General features: G+C 41.1%; 1 protein-coding gene and 1 pseudogene across 2 annotated transcripts in view; both read left to right on the top strand.

The window, feature by feature from the left end:
• The window catches only part of LOC126386374 (acidic mammalian chitinase-like), a 58,349-nt gene that overhangs the window by 18,945 nt on the left and 21,090 nt on the right, over positions 1 to 18,314 (top strand). The window lies entirely within an intron of this gene.
• Positions 6,560 to 18,314, top strand: part of LOC126386375 (acidic mammalian chitinase-like) — a 23,364-nt pseudogene continuing 11,609 nt past the window's right edge.

The raw sequence follows: 18,314 nt of genomic DNA, 5'->3' as shown, positions 1-18,314 counted from the left end.
CCTGGGCCTGGGGCTTGTTGTAACAGTAAATGGGATGTGTTGTAACTTGTGTAAGTTAAACTGTGTCTGTGTGTGTGAACATCTTACCCTGCAATGCGCGATGTGGGCAGCGGTTCCAGCCACACGCTGCTGCTGCTGCCAAGCAGCCCCGCCCATTGTAAAGAGTGTGGGATATACCACTACTAGGAATGGGAGGGGGGGACTAAATCTTTTAAGATTTAAATAGCACATTATTGCGTGATTATAAGGAGCACCGCTTACATTGTGCTTTCAATAAATACTACTGCATTGTTCAAAAATTCCGCCCCTGCCTGAACCTGGTGCTAGCACTACCTCCGAACCAACCACCACAACCACCCATGCCCCAGCATCTGACATCTGCAACAGCCAACCTCCTGGCATTTACGCCAAAACGGATGACAAGAACAGCTTCTATATGGGTACTGGTGGGATCACCCACATCAGCCATATTGGAACTGGATCTATTTTTGATGACAGCTGCAAGTGCTGCGTCTGGCCCTGAACCATGTATGGAGACAATGTGTATGACAACTGATGCAAAAGTCAGGTTTTACGCAGACTGTTTAAGTGTTATTGTGTCTAGTGGAAGCTATGCAATCATTTACCCAAATGGGTCTATAGTCAGTGTTGTATAGATACAATTTATGTTTTTGTAAAATATGTAATATAGATTGTGCAGTGCAAACAAAAGCATTGAAAGACTGGTACAAATTGTTGAGTGCGTCATTTCAATCTACCTATTCATTTACTCTGTCCATACTTTGTTCTACAAACCTACATGTTAGCACCCGGAACATATTGGGGCTGAAATTTCGTCTGGGACTTTGAGATGGATAGGTGTTTTATGCCAGCAGCTAAAGGGCACAAGCAGGATATTTTTTAGCAGTAATTTTAACACAAATACATTTTGTGATATGAGGAGAATCCGATGATGCTGAAGACACATATGACATGTGAAGTATTGTTAACACCTGCCTAATCAATTACAGATACTGACAAAAAGATAAATATATATATATATATATATATATATATATTTCAGAACTTTAAGTTAACATTTCACTAACACTCGGAAATATCAGTACTTCAACTTAACAGTACAGAATCTGGGCTAAATCTTTCTTATTTATAACACACATAACAGTAATGCGGCCCAGTTCGTTACAATACTATTAATAATGTTGTATATCACGGTGAATCCCGTTCGGGTGGAGATGGCTCGCGCACAAGCCGGGCCAGAGAGGGACGGAGAGACGGAGGGAGAGGCGCGGACGGAGGAGCCCGCTGCGCCAACACCACCCACTGCGCTGTCTGCGATGTGTGACCTGTTCGGGTGACGTACAGGGAGAGTGTTGCACCTGCTGCCTCCCTGCCTACCCTTTTTGAAGAAGAGATGAAACGTTACCAGAATGAGACACCACTATGAGCCGACCAGGATCCACTCTTGTGGTGGAAACCTACAGGCGCACTGAGGTATCCAAACATTGCTCAGATAGCGAGACAGAAGTTGGTCATACCTGGCACTTCAGTGAGGTCAGAACGGATGTTTTCATCCAAGTGTCACATTCATATTGCGCCCGCAATATGTTTTTTGTAAAAAAAATAAATAAAAAAATAATAAGAATAATAAATAAAAATAAATAATAATAATAATAATAATAATAATAATAATAATAATAATAATAATAATAATAATAATAAATTCGAATATTATTCAAACTCTACTAAATTAATTAGAAAATATTCAAACTCAATTTCTTGGTGCTTTTGACAGCCCTATTGCACATAAGCTCAGGAGATACAACATCGACATTGCAGCACTCAGTGAGACTCGGTTCTCTGGTGAAGACTCACTCACAGAAGTTGGTGAAGGTTACACCTTCTTCTGGAAGGGTCTTCCAGAAGGGGAACGCAGGCTCCATGGAGTTGGTTTTGCCGTAAAAAGCAAATTACTCAACAACATCCCTGAGTCCCCCCAAGGCATCAGTGAATGCTCATGACTTGGTGTATCCCCTGGGTGAAAGGCCGCTTTGCAACACTACTCAGTACCTATATGCCCCCACCTTGGATACTGACAGCGACATCAAAGATGCCTTTTACGAGTCCCTCAATGCTGCCCTATCTAGAGTCCGAGTCTGACAAACTTGTCCTCATGGGTGACTTCACTTCACTGTTGCCAATTTTTGGACAAAAGTAATTGGAACTCATGGATCTGGAAAGAACAGCAATGGCCTCCGACTTCTGTCTTTGTGCTCTGAAAACCAGCTTCTCATAACCAACACCATCTTCCAGATGAAAAAGAAATATATAACATCATGGATTCACCCCCGGTCCAAACATTGGCACCTACTGGATCATATCATCACATGACAACAAGACTGAAAGGACGTCTGCGGTAACCAGGGCCTTGTGTGGAGCTGAATACTGGACTGGCCACCGGTTGATCAGATCCAAGCTCAAGATCAGAATTCTTCCACTGCACAAAAAACAGCAACCTAAAAAGAGACTCAACTGTAGGGCCTTGGAATCTCTAGACTGTGTATCGCAGTACCGTAGCAAGTTGGCTTTGGAGCTTTCCACCCTAGAGGACTACAGCAACACCTGCGATATGGATACTGAGTGGGCAAAGCTGAGGTCGACTGTACATTGAGCTGCCTCTGAGACAAACGGCTTCACTCAAAATTGACATCAAGATTGGTTTGACAATAGCTCACCTGCAATATGGGAGCTCCTGGAAGCCAAGAGTAAAGCCCATGCCACCCTGCTTTCCAATCCTCACTCTCCAACGTTCCTCTGTCATTACAAAGCCATCAGGGCTGATACACAAAAACAACTCAGGCTCATGGAAAATGAGTGGCGGCTTAGAAAAGCTCAAGAGCTCCAGAGGCATGTAGATGACAATAACACTCGAAACATCGCTCCAGTAAGATCTGCAGACGATCTTGTTCTATTCAAGGACAAACAAAAGATACTCAAGCGTTGGGCCGAGCATTTCGACTCTCTGCTGAACAATATAAACCCCTCTGATCCATCAGTCTTCAACTCACTCCCAGATCTCCTGCCATCTCCCTCCCTTGATGAACCTCCAACATTCACAGAGGTCTTCTCTGCAGTCAGAAGTCTTAAAAACAACAAGAGCCCTGACCCTGATGGACTTGCGGCTGAAACCCTGAAAAAGGGAGGTTATCTCCTCACACGAAAGCTGTTCCTCTTCATTTACAACACTTGGCAAAGTGAGACCCTGCCTCAAGAATGGAAAGACAGCAACATTGTCACCATCTACAAAGGGAAGGGAAGCAAATCTTTCTGTGGTAACAATCGTGGCATTTTGCTTCTCTTGGTAGCGGGCAACGTCCTTGCAAAAATCATGCTGTCTCGCCTCACATCCTATGTAACAGAAAACATCATCCCAGACACAATGTGGCAGAAAGAACCGAAGCACTCTGGACATGATTTTCACTGCCCGACAAATCCAGGAGAAATGCAGGGAACAAAACAAGGACCTCTACATCACCTTTATTGACCTCACTAAAGCCTTTGATTCAGTTGATCGAGAAATCCTCTGGAGAATCCTCATGAAATTTGGTGTCCCTCCCAAATTTCTCAACATCCTTAAACAGTTTCACAACGGAATGCAGGCATTTGTACCTGTTGGTGGCCAGCAGTCCCTTTCATTCTGTGAAAGTTGGGGTGAAGCAGGGATGTGCACTGGCCCCTGTCATATTCAACCTCTTCCTGACGGCAGCCACGCTTCTTTTCCTCCAGTCCATCAAGGAGGATAGTGGCGTTACCATCCAGTTCCACCTTGATGGGAACTTATTCAACATCAGGTGCCTACAAGCAAAGACAAAGACTTCACTCACTAACATCCAGGAGTTGCAATATGCAGATGATTGTGCGCTGCTGGCCCACAGCCCAGCTGCTATGCAGCATGCACTGGATGTTATGTCATCTGTCTACCACCCACTAGGTCTTGTCATCAACACATAAAAAACAGAAGTCCTCTTTCAGGAGAGGTCTCCATCCCCTACCCCTCCAGTGTTCACCATCAATGGTGCACCCCCCCAAGGTCGTTAACCAGTTTTGCTACCTCTGCAGCATACTGACATCCACATGCCAGATTGATGATGATATCCAGACCCACATCAACCTGGCATCTTCTGCCTTTGGTAGACTGCACCCTCGTGTGTTTCACAACAACCACCTTAGGACATCAACGAAAGTTGCAGTTTATAGGGCAGTGTGTGTGTCGACACTGCTTTACGGAGCAGAAGCCTGGACAACCTACCGCTGTCACATCAGACGCCTTGGTGCATTTAACATCAGATGCCTCCAACGCATCCTTGGCATCATCATACGGACATTTTACATTGTGCCGAGTCCATAAGCATCGAGGCGATTTTGGCACAGAGGTAACTCTGGTGGGTCAGCCATACCATCCGGATGCCTGGATGCCGTTTGCCCTGTCAGGTGCTTGATGGACAGCTCCTGTTAGCCAGCAGAAAGCAGGAGGAGCAGGAGGACAAAAGCAGTGGTTTAAAGACCAGCTGAAGGGGACATTAAAGAGGTACAACATCACACCGAACGACTTAGCGTCTGCTGCAGCTAACCGTCCACTTTCACTCTATGTCATGATGGGGTCTTGCACTTGGGGGAGAGTCGCACCCCACAACAGAGGATCTGGCGCCAGCAAAGACAACCTCACGCTGATCCAGGACCATCCCAGCCTCCTGATCCAAGCCTCACATGTCCTCACTGTGGCAGGATATGTGGCTCTAGGATCGGGCTTCATAGTCATGTGTAGTGTCATCGCCGCCAGCAACGATAGCCACTGTCAAGTTCATCACAGCTGTATGGAAGCTACATAATCTTCAACTACAATGGACCACCAGAAGTGTGTGCGTGTGTTTGTGTGTGTGTGTATGTGTGTGTGTGTGTAAAACATAACAGTCATTGTGTTTCTTTGCATCTTCTTACTGTGCAGGAATGCCCTCTCTTGGCATAGCCTATTTCTGGAAATTTTTCAGCTTAGTATAAAACACTTGTTCATATAAAGTGAATGTTGTAAGTTAAATTACTTCGATGTATGATACAATAGTTACATTACTTATTACATATTTAACATATGTAACTAAAATTAACAAGTATTATGTAACCTATTATGTTTCTTCCACTGCAGTGAATTCAAACAAGACAAGACAGGCAAGCTTAAGTGAGCTAGAAGACTAAGTCACAGTTTAATGTTAGTTACCACCAACTGCCAAAAGGTATACAGTCAATACACAAGTTTTCACAGCATTTCCGGTCCATTTCCCCATTCGGGCATACTGATGCTTTGCATTTCCGGTCTAGCATAGCTGCCACCAATGTTCCCTCTAATTTTGAAAACTCCTGAGCAGACATTCAATCCCGCTGATCACCTACTTGAGCGACTGTGGGCGACATCTGACGCGTACACACTACATCCACATAGCGGTGCCATGGCATCACCTCTCCAACCCCAAATAGGGCTGCACGATTCTGGAAAAAATGAGAATCACGATTTTTTGGCTTATAATTGAGATCACGATTCTCTCACAATTTTTTTCAACATAAAGATATATTGTGCTTATTTCCTGATACAAAAGGAAAAGTAACAAAAATTATAAATAAACAATAAAAAAATATCATTAAATAACAAAGCCTATGATTGTGCCTGATACAAGAGACAAAAGGCACATAAACTCTGGTCAGCAGAGAGGGAACACTCCTATTTTTAGCTTAAATGCAACAGCTGACAGCCTGACACTGACCGTTAAAACAATAAACTTTAGTCTCTTGTCTTCTCTTACAGCTTTTGAACAATTTTAACAATAATATCAATTTTTCTGAGGTAGGTATTCCAGGCCTGGAATTAAGTCAAAATTAAACGTTTCAACACCATGCATTAGACAGGAGTATTCACCTAACATAGCCTACATATCTTTAATTATATAATTATTTGTATGTCTCTATGTATATTTTTACATGAATCCCCAATATTTTATTTGACTTTAAAAAAATCCTCTTCCTTCATTTAATTTGACAATGTTTATTGTATTGTATTATATGTATTAATTCTCTACAGGATCTTGTATGTTCTTTAATGTGTGTTCAATTTATTAAAAGAAAAAAACAAAAAAACGTTTTGGTGAACCCTGCAGCAAAGTGAACCCTCTTTCACAGAGAGGATCTTTGCCTCCCAGTTTGTTTCTGGCAACAGAGCAGAGTGAACCGTCTTTCTTCTCAGAGGATCTTTGTCCCATGAGAGCAGGCAGAATGCTGTTCTTATCTATCGCTCTGCTCTCCGTGTCCGCATTTAGAAGCCCGGTGGTTGGTTGAGCAGGAAGGCGGTTGGCAACACTGGACTGTGACTGGACAGGAGATGGCAGAGAGAAGTGACGGAACGGGAAGTGAGTCAGAAGGAATGGAAGTAGCTGGCGGGAGTTTTGGAGAGTGGAATCTAGTCCGGAAAAATAAACGTAAAAAGAATCAAACTGATAGATCGGATGATAGTGATAATGACAGGAGAAGAGCTCTAGGGGAGAGAAGAAGGGAGGATTACAAGGTAATCGTTAAACTTGTACAGGAGGGCACTTCTTTCAATGTTTGGAATCCAATACAGCTCACTAAAGCTATCGCAAAGGAAATTGGCGAGGTAAGGAGTGCGAAAATATTGAGAAATGGTTCGTTATTGATTGTGTGCAAGGATGGGGGACAGCAAGGAAAAGCCATCCGGATGAACAAAATTCAGGGCAAGAAAGTTCAGTGTTCTCTTGCTGGCGATAAGAAGTTGGTCAGGGGTGTAATCTCTGGAATCCCTGTTAATGTGTCAGAGGATGATATTAAAGAAAATGTGGAAAACGCAAACGTAAGTGAGGTCAAACGCTTGAAAGCTAACAGAAACGGAGTGAAATGCGACAGTCTCTCGGTGCTCCTCACGTTTGATGAAGAAAGAATGCCCGAAAAAATCTTTATTGGATTTATGAGTTATGATGTAAGACCATATGTCCCCCCTCCACTGAGGTGCTTCAAATGTCAGAGATTTGGACATGTGGCGGCTGTGTGCAAGGGAAAGCAAAGATGTGGTAGATGTGGTGGTGAACATGAGTACGGTAAATGTGCCGAAGGAGCAAAGCTTAAATGCTGCAACTGTGGAGAGGAGCGCAGCTCAGCTTACCGTGGGTGTGAGGTCAGTAAGAGAGCAGCGGAGGTGCAGCGGGTTAAAATCACACAGGGAATCAGCTATGCTGAGGCAGTAAAACAGGTTTCAGGGGACACCCAAGAGATCAAACAGAACAGATTAAACACCAAAAACACAGAGAAATGCCAAAGTTGTGATAAAATAAAGGAAGAAACTCTGATTGTGAATAAGAATGATTTTGTTCTCTTTATGACACAGATTGTTAACTGTTCACTACAGACAAAAAGCAGAAATGAAAGGATCAAAATAACTGTAAGATCAGCTGAGAAATATCTGGATGTGAGGGATCTCCAATGGGAAACTGTTAGAGATATTCTTAATGTAGACACCCAATCCTCCCAGTCATGGGCTGGATCCTCCTAATGCTGCTACTTCTTCAATGGAATGCAAGAAGCTTAATTGCAAATGGTCAGGAGTTTAAAAAGTATATTGACAGTCTAGAAGAAAAACCAAATGTAATATGTGTGCAAGAGACATGGTTAAAACCACAGCTAGATTTTATTATTAAAGGATACACTGCAGTTAGAAGAGACAGAACTGCTGGTAAAGGTGGAGGTGTTCTGACTTTTTTGCAGAATGGAATGAATTATAAGGTTATAAGTATAGGTACAAGTAATGAATCAATTAATACAAAGGTGTGGACTGAAAGAGGTATTGTAGATATTATAAATTATTACAACCCATGTGGTAATTTGAACGTAGATATACTAAAAGATATAAGTGGATCAATGCAGGATAACGTCATATTATGTGGGGATTTTAATTCTCATAATCCATTATGGGGCAGTAATAAAAATGATGGTAATGAATTAGTTATAGAAGAATTTATAAATGATCATGGTCTAGTGTGTCTTAATAATGGGGAAGGAACCAGGTATAATTGCACACAAAATACTGAAACAGCACTTGACTTGACATTTGTATCCAGTGCAATTGCCGGAATAAGTACATGGAGGGTTATCAAACAAACTACAATAGGAAGTGACCATTATCCTGTAATGACCAAAGTTGGCTCAATGATTAAATATAGTAGAAGAAAGAAGATCCCAAAATGGAAATTAGAAAATGCTGATTGGGATGCATTCAAAAGAATCAGTTCTGAAAGATTAAGGAAACTTTATGAAGAGAATGAAACAGATGTTAACATATTGAATAGTAAGATAGTAAATGAAATAATTCAGGCTGCAGAGGAGACAATTCCCAAAAGCACGGGATCTACAAGAAATAAGAGTGTACCTTGGTGGAGTGACAACTGCAGCAAAGTCATAAAAGCCAGAAACAAGGCATTTAGAAAGCTTAAAAAAGTTCACACACAAGAAAGTTTGATACAATATAAAAGGGCCCAGGCGATGGTAAGGAAGGTAATAAAAACACAAAAACGCACATTTTGGAGGCAATACTGCAGCACCATTGGGAACCAAGTGCAATTGACAGAGGTTTGGGGCATGATTAGGAAAATGGGGGGTGTAGGAGGATACAGTGAACTTCCAGTATTGAGCAATGGGGAAACAGTGGCTGTGTCCAATTCAGAAAAAGCTGAACTTCTTGTGAAAACATTGAGGAAAGTCCACAGCTCAGATAATCTTTCATTGGAGGCCAGACAGGTTAGGAATAAAATCTTATTAGAGAACCCAGGAATCTTACAGAAAAGGATGATAACAGATGAAGCGTTAGATTTACCTTTCAACCTATTTGAACTCAGGAAAGCTATAAGTAGTGCACCACACCTGGGAAAGATGGAGTCTGTTATTCAATGTTACTGCACATGGATGACAGCACACTAAATATAGTCTTGAAATTATTTAACAAAGTTTGGGAAAACGGCCAACTTCCTTTAGATTGGAAACAGGCAATAGTAGTACCAATTTTAAAGCCAGGTAAAGACCCATCAGACCCATCAAGTTACAGACCCATTGCATTAACTTCACACTTATGTAAAATAATGGAAAGAATGATGATAGAGAGACTGACATATTATTTAGAACAAAATTCTATTTTATCTCCATTTCAGAGTGGGTTTCGCAGAGGTAGGGGTACAATGGGCTCAATTTTATGCCTAGAATCAGATATCAGGAAGGCACAAACAAACAATGAGGTAGTGGTAGCAGTCTTTTTCGATGTTGAAAAAGCATACGATATGCTCTGGAAGGAAGGACTTCTTATCAAACTAAAATCTTTGGGAATTGGTGGCAAAAGCTATAATTCGATTATGAATTTCTTGTTTGGTAGATCAATTCAGGTAAGGGTAGGTACAGAGTATTCTAGTGTATACACAGTTGAAAACGGAACCACTCAAGGCAGCGCCTGCAGCCCGCTCTTATTCAATATTATGATCAATGACATCTTTGATCAAGTTGAGTGTACTGTAGGAAAGTCCCTGTACGCAGATGATGGGGCATTGTGGGCAAGGGGACGTAATGTGTCTTATGTCACTTCTAAAATGCAAAATGCAATAGTTAAAGTGGAAAAATGGGCAAATGAGTGGGGATTCAAACTTTCAGTGTCAAAGACACAAGTAGTTTGCTTCTCAAAGCGTCGAAGAGTACCTGTCTCTTTACAACTCTATGGACAACCTTTAGAGCAAGTAAAAGTAGTTCGATTTCTTGGATTGTGGTTTGATGAAAGACTTACATGGAGTGTTCATCTAGTAAAAGTACAAAATAAATGTAAAAAGGTGATTAATATGCTTCGTTGTCTGGCAGGACAAGAATGGGGAGCAAGCAGGGCAGCCTTACAAAACATATACTGGGCGCTCATGAGATCTGTTCTGGATCATGGCTGTATAGCTTACATGTCAGCAGCAGAGACAAATTCAAGGAAGCTTGATATCTTACAGGCTCAAGCCCTTAGAGTATGTAGTGGAGCTTTTAAAACATCGCCAGTCTCAGCTATGCAGGTGGAAATGGGAGAAATGCCTCTAAGAATAAGACGAATAAAGTTAATGCTGACATACTGGGCTAACCTTCAGGGACAGCTTGATTCCCACCCAACTAAAAATGTTCTGATAGAGTGCTGGGAACACAGTAAATCAAACTTTGTAAGTTTTGGATGGGTTGGTGATGCAAAGGCTAGAACTGCAGGATTGAGTCACTTAGAGTACAGTCCTTCTGTCCCAGTCTCTTCCATTCCTCCTTGGTTATTCCCTTTACTGAGTGTAGATTTGGCTATACAAAAGGAATTAAAGAATAAATTAATAAAAATTCCAGTGTGGAGCATAGTCCAACAATATTTAGATCAGCATTATTCAAACTCAGTATTCATTTTCACAGATGGTTCCAAAGATCCCACTACAGGAAGTACAGGTGCAGCAGTATTTATTCCAGACCATAAAACATATATAAAGAAACGGTTATCAGATCATGTATCAGTCTACACCACAGAACTCATTGGAATATTAATAGCCCTGCAATTGATTTTGGACAACAAAACACCAAACACAGTTATAGCATCTGACAGCATCTCAGCACTGACAAGCATAGGGTCTGGAAGGTCAGTCAGAAGAGACATCATTAATGAAATATTTCATATCTTGTACAGAATGGAAACACAGAACATTACAACACACTTCATATGGGTTCCTGCACATGTTGGGGTCGAGGGTAATGAACAGGTAGACATTCTTGCCAAACAAGCTCTTAGAATAAAACAAACAGATTTCCATGTTCCATTATGTAAAACAGAAGCCAAATCAGTCATCAAGACATATGCACAGTCAGTATGGCAAGAACACTGGGATAATGCAGATACTGGAAGGCATTTACACAACATACAAAAACAGGTCAGTGACAGGAGGACAGTCAGAATGAGACGTAGAGAGGAAAACATCATCACTCGCATGAGAATAGGTCATACAGGGCTCAATCACACACTCCACAGAATAGGCAAACACCCAACAGGGAAATGCTCACACTGTAACTTATTAGAGACAGTTGAACATGTACTCCTCAAGTGTACAAAATATACTTGCATGAGAAAGGACTTATTTCAGTATTTAACAAGGTCAAAGCATAAAAATTTCTCAATGCAAGCCCTATTAGGGAAGGCAGCTGGGAAAACATACAATGCCATTATCAAATTTCTGAATGACACTGAATTAGTTAGAAGAATTTAGTTTTGTTTTTTTTGTTTTTTGTTTTTTTTTGTTTTGCTGCTCTAATCTCCTGTTCCACACTCTAGTCCAGTAGGTGGCGGTAATGCACCTTAAGCTGGTTTGCCAACCGCCATTAAACATCAAAGAAGAAGAAGAAGAAGAAGAAGTGTCCGCACTTAAAACATCTTTCGCTGGCGATTTGACAGTCACTAGAAGCACATTATGACCCTTTGTAAAAGTGTTTGTGTGGTACCTGTGTTGTACATGAGCTAACGTTAGCGGCTAAGGACTGAGAGGCTGTCCGGTGTGTGTGTGTGTGTGTGTGTGTGTGTGTGTGTGTGTGTGTGTGTGTGTGTCTGTGTCTGTGTCTGTGTCTGTCTGAGGAGTGTCAGTACGTTAGCTTGTTAGCTGTAGCCTTGCTGTCTGTCAGTCATGTTAACGTTATCGTCGGCAGCCCTGAATAGCTTGTAAAGCTTTAGCATAGTTAGTTAACACATTTTTTATCGGCCCATGTGTTTACTGCTACAGAATAATAAATCTTTGGTTTATTTGCACAACGTCGCCTCTCTGCCATCTTTTATCACGCTTGCTAACACTAAGTTAACTTTACCAGCAGATTTGTATGAGGCACAAACTGAGGCTACAGTTAGCAGTGTGTTTCCCCCTGTCTCGCTGCTTTCCAAACTGCCGGCCGGCTGTCTTCTTCTTCTTCTTCTTCTTCTTCTCTGGGGTTTAACGGCAGCTTGCATCCTTAGCGTTGCATTACCGCCATCTTCTGGAGTTATTTGACTCCTATATTATCCAGTGTCTCATATCTTCCATATCAGTCCAGTTCTTTTTAGAAAGCATATCAAACACTTTCTGCCTTTCCCAGTCTCACCACACGCCTTGTCCTTTAAGCTTGATCCCGTGAGTCCTTCTCTCCTCATCTCCTCCACGGTTTCTTTCCGTTCCTCTCTGTATTTGTTGCAGTTGGTAATCACATGTTCCACTGTTTCTGATGTCTGACAACAGTCACATAATCCATTTACATGTTTCCCGATAATGTGAAGTGTCCCATTCAGGTTACTATGTCCAATTCTCAGCCTTGTCATCACTGTCTCCTCTCTCCTGTTTCCTCCCCTGCTTCTCCCAGCGCCCACTCTCTTCTGTAGTGCATATAGATGTCTCCCTCTCACCTCCTGCTCCCAGTGCTGCTGCCATTTTTCATTTGTTTTCTTCCATACAATGTTCTTTCCTTCCAGTTTTGATAACTTGATCATGGTATCTATATTTTCTTTTTTAACTGCTTGCTTGGCTATAAGATCAACTTTCTCATTACCCACAATGCCCATATGTGCTGGAACCCAAATAAATTTAACTACTATACCTTGTCTTATTATTCTTGAATGCATTTTCAATATTTCATACAATATATCTTGTCGATTTGTGAAAGTACCTCGCTTTAAACTCCACAAAGCAGATGCTGAGTCACTACATATAAGCGCATGGTTTGGTCTGGCTTGCTCTATCCACTCTAGCGCCATCACAATAGCAAACAGTTCAACTGTATACACACTTAAATAATTTGACATTCTTTTACCCATTTCCACTCTTCTACTAGGAACTGCAACAGCAGCCCCAGTGCTGCCTGTTGATGGATTTTTTGAACCATCTGTAAATACATGAACATAACCCATATAACTGCTTTCTGTATATCTATAAAATTCATGTACACAATCTACATTTTTATTTCTTGCTTTAACCTGAAGCAGCTCTAAATCCACCGTCAGTCTCTCTAACATCCACACAGGGGTTGTAGGCCACAATACTGTCGGGCAGAACTCCATTTCATACACCCCCAGGTCTCTTGCTGTTTCATCTCCTGTCCATCCAAAACTTAAATTCATTGTTCTCTCCCTTTCCCAACATTGTTCTAACACTTTTCTGGTTGGGTGATTTTGTTCATGTCCTCTTATATTCATCCAATAAGTAACTCTTAGCTGCTTCCTACGTAAAGACAGCGGCATTTCTCCTGCTTCAACTTGCAAGGCACACACAGGTGATGTTCTTGTTGCCCCAACACACAGCCTAAGAGCCCGAGCCTGGATCACATCTAATACTGCTAATACAGTTTTTGCAGCAGAACCATACACTACACTTCCATAATCCATCCTTGATCTAATTAATGCAACGTAAATATATTTCAAAGATGCCACATCTGCTCCCCAGTCCAAACCCACAAGGCATCTCATTACATTTATAACTTTTTTACATTTGTCAGCAATATTTTTAATATGTTCCCTCCATGTTAGTCTGGTATCAAAATATACTCCTAAGAATCTAAATGATTCAACTCTTTCTAAATTATTACCATACAGTTTCAAAATAGTATTTTCTTGAATCCTCTTTCTGGTGAAAAACATAACCTTTGTTTTCTCAACTGAAAACTTAAACGCCCATTTATTTCCCCAGTTCTCAACTTGATTTATTCCTTCCTGCAACTTCCTTACAACATGGTTTATATTTCTCTCTCTCTTCCACATAGCCCCATCATCTGCAAATAATGATCTTCCCATATCTACTGTTACATTTTCAAATATGTCATTTATCATAATAGAGAATAATATAGGACTAATCACACTTTCTTGTGGTGTTCCATTTTCTATCTCATACTTATTAGAGATTTCTGACCCTATTTTCACCTGTATGGTTCTCTTATTCAAGAAGTCCATTACCCAATTAAAAACTCTGCTCCCAATTCCCATTTTATGTAACTTTATCAAAAGCCCCTCCTTCCATAACATATCATATGCTTTTTCAACATCAAAGAACACTGCTGCTACTATTTCTTTATTGATCTGTGCTTTCCTTATTTCATCCTCTAAACTCACAATTGGATCCAAAGTACTCCTCCCTTTCCAAAATCCACTTTGACATCCTGCAATTAAACCATGTTTCTCTAAAAAATACATCAGTCTTTCATTTACCATTCTCTCCATAAGTTTGCAGATATTAGATTAATGCTATTGGTCTGTAGCTTGTTGGTTTACTAGCATCTTTCCCTGGTTTCCTTATGGGAACAATGACTGCCTCCTTCCAACTCTCTGGTATTTTACCTTCCTCCCACATCTTGTTATACAACAATAACAACTTTTCCAAACATTCTTCACTTAAGTGCTTTATCATCACGTAACATATCTCGTCCTTCCCTGGCGCAGTCATACGAGCTTTATCCAGTGCCCTTTTTAACTCTCCCATATTAAACGGTACACTCTGCTCATCTCCGGTATCATCTGTTTCCTTTCTCCTTAAGGCCTCCATGTTTTCCAACTTTGTTTCTTCCCTACCCCTTTTTCCCTCTTCAGACAAATTGCTTGAACTATGTACCTTAACAAACGTGTTGGCCAACATCTCAGCTTTTTCTTTATTCGTTACTGCTATTTCATTGTCATCTGTTAACACAGGATAACTCCAGTCCCTTCTATCTCCTCTCATCTTTCTTATCATCCCCAAAACCTCTCCCACTGGGGTTGTGTTCCCAATGGAGTCACAAAACTTCCTCCAGTACATTCTTTCTGCCTGTCTTATCGTCCTTCTTACCACAGCCTGAGCTTTTTTATATTCTTATCATATGTTGAAAGTTACGAGTTCATTTCAATATCTTAAATGCCTTGTTTCTATTTTTAACAGCTTCTTTATATTTCTCATCCCACCATGGGACAGCCCTCTTCTTTAATTCACCTTTACTCTTAGGAATAGATCTCATTGCAGCTACTCTAATACCACTACCTATTTCCTTATCCAAAGTTTCTATGTTCATATCAGCATTAATCTGGCTCAGATACTGATCACTTACTTCTTTAAACTTCTCCCACTCAGCTTTCCCAAACACCCATTTTCCGCCCCTGGCCCCTTCATTCATTTCTGCATTAATGTTTATCTTACATAAAATCGGATAAGGATCACTACCAATGGTTCCCTCATTATACACTTTCCAATCACACCTGGGAGCAATATTATTTGATACCATTGTAAGGTTCAGACTCGATTCCTTTCCTGTGTTTACATCTATTCTTGTTTTGATACCATCATTTAAGCAGATTAGACTCCTCTCATCTAACATTTCCTCCATCACCTGGCCATTAACATCAGTTTTTTCACTCCCCCATAATGTGTTATGTGCATTGAGGTCCCCACACCACATAATGCTTGCTCTATTTTGTCCTTCTATTTCTTCTAGCTTATTTAGTTCTAGTTTCTTACATGGATTATAATAATTTACCACCACTGTTTCCTTTCTTCCCGCCCATACTTCCACCACTATATACTCTCTTACCATCTTTCCTATCCCTCCTAACTGCCACATATCCATGCATGACAACATCTAAATTGGGTTTCAGCCATGACTCCTGAATACATAATATATCTGGTTTCTCCCTCCTACTGCCTATAAATTGCTTAAAGTCCTGTCCATTAGCTATCAGACTCCTTGCGTAAATTGCTTAAAGTCCTGTCCATTAGCTATCAGACTCCTTGCGTTTCATTGGAGCATTAAAATGATGATTAGTATTAACCCACACATGATGCCTCACTACTTGCTTTTTCACTGAGACTGTCTCTCACTTCCTCCCATTTCAAACCCTTCATTTCAAGATGATGCACAGCTGCTTTCACAATTATTTGAATCCTGTCAGTTTTGGATTTGACCTCTGCTGTGGCATTTATCACTCCTGCTATAAATGTCACCATTCTCTTCTTTTCTTCCCACTTCTTCCTTCTATCCTCCTGCTCTGCATTCACTGTAATTTTCCCTTCATTTTGCCCATATGTTCTGCTCTGTTTCCCTGGTCCAGCCCTCTTAACTGCCTCTGCATAAGAGACTTTTTCCTTCACTCTTATCTGTTGCACTTCCACCTCCCTTCTCAACACTTCACATCCCCAATAAGCCACACTGTGATTTCCTCCACAGTTACAGCACTTGGATTTCACTCCTTCTCCACACTTCCCATACATGTTCCCCTCCACATCTAGCACATCTTTTCTTACCTTTACACACCATAGCCACATGCCCAAATTCCTGGCAATTAAAACATCTCATTGGCTTTGGAATGAACTCCCTAACTCTGTATTTCATGAATCCACAGTGTAGCTCACTTGGAATAACCTTTGTTTTAAATTCTATCAAGATGGTCTCAGTCTCTTTCTTCTCTGCTCCCCTAGTCATTCTTTTAGCACTTTTGATTAGACTATTACGCTCCCCCAAGTTCTCCACCAAATCCTTCATGCTGACTGAAAGAGGTATTCCAGAAATCACCCCCTTACATCCACCCTCAGCCCTCTTCTCTCCCACTCTTATTACTCTGGATACTTTACCTTTTCCATCTGCACTTGATTACTGCATCCTATCAGCAAGTTTCCATCACTCAAAACTCTCGCATACTTCATGTCTCCGACTTGTCCTTTGATGATTTTTGTGAGCTTCAGTGGATCAATTTTCTTTACTCCTCCCTCTCCCTCAAATCTTACTACTACAACGATTAGGCCTACTCCTGCTTTCGATCCCTCCTCCTCACTCTCATTCCTCTCACTCTCTGTTCCACTTGAGCTTTGATTTTCTTTCCTTCTTTTATGGTGACTCTTCCTTTCTCCCCTCTCTTTCGCAACCTCCCAACCATCCTCCACCCACTCCTCTCCCTCATTGAATTCCATGTTGTCCTTCTCCGTCTCCCTGTCTGACATCCTGTCAAATTTTGCAAGGAGGAACAGTGCAAGAATACCGTTCCGGACCTATACAGGCCGTCGGTCGATATTCCTACAAAAATCCCCCCCCTCAGCTAATCCTATTTCTACCAAGTCCCAATGTCCGCAAATCCGAAGTCAATGTCGTTATTCAGTCATACATACATACAAAAAACCAGTCCGCAAATTCACCGTAACAAAATTCAAACCTCCCGCCGTTAGCGTTCAATAGCTGCGTCCTCGCTAGCGTTAATCCGCCGGCCGGCTGTCTTTCTGCATCACGTGGTATAACGCTGCGTCGTTGGGAGCACTTGTTTTCATGCAGATGATGTCCCGACTCCTGGCACGGGCGGGGCTGGCAGAATCGCCGTCATTGAAAAATTAGATCGCATATGCATATAAATCGAGATCACGATTTTATTACGATTAATCGTGCAGCCCTAACCCCAAATATCATTACAAGTGAATATTACTATAAAGAGTAATAATACGATTATTTCAACAACATGAACTACTCAATATCTAGGTCAGTTACAATTAACAATAACAAAATATTGTTTTGGCAAAATAGATTTCGCATTTATTGCCATAATGTGAACAATTAAGAGAAAAATGTGCTCCATAAAAGTCACTTGGAGACAATACACAAACATTTAAGAGTGATGGCAACATAAAAGAGCAAACAACTCTTTGGAATACAAAATAAGTAACACTCTTTAATAGTAATTGCCAACTACTTTAGGCCTCGAACTGCAACAAATATAATATGCTAAATCAAAAACTAAATGTAAACTTAATTGTAGTTGTACTGCTACAGACAGTGCCACTGTACTGGATAAAAACATTTTCCTGGCAAAAAATATTGGTGGCCAGGCAGTGCAATGAGTGCATGTAAACATATACTGTAAACAAAAATTGTAGCAGAGCTACTACTACAGACAGTGTTGTACTGGATGAAGTTTTTACTGGCAAAAACATATTGCTGGCCTGGCCAGGTAGTGCAGAAAAATATCAGAATATGTTTATGTTGTAAGTGTTTGTGCATACATATTCGGTAACACTTCATAAGTCAGCCCGCGTTTTAGAGTGTACCTCTCGCCCACTTTCCCGGGAGTTAGCGTATAACTCCCAGGAACTTACATGTACTTTCCCGGGAGTTAGAGCATAATTCCTCCCAGTCACTTACCACATACTTTCCCAGGAGTTAGAGTATCCCTCGCGGTCACTTAGCACATACCTTCCTGGGAGTTAGAGTATAAC

The sequence above is a fragment of the Epinephelus moara genome, chromosome 24 (genome assembly GCF_006386435.1).
Source record: "Epinephelus moara isolate mb chromosome 24, YSFRI_EMoa_1.0, whole genome shotgun sequence".
Classification (NCBI taxonomy): domain Eukaryota; kingdom Metazoa; phylum Chordata; class Actinopteri; order Perciformes; family Serranidae; genus Epinephelus; species Epinephelus moara.
The sequence above is the reverse complement of the archived record's forward strand: the minus strand, read 5'-3'. Positions and strand labels throughout refer to the sequence as shown.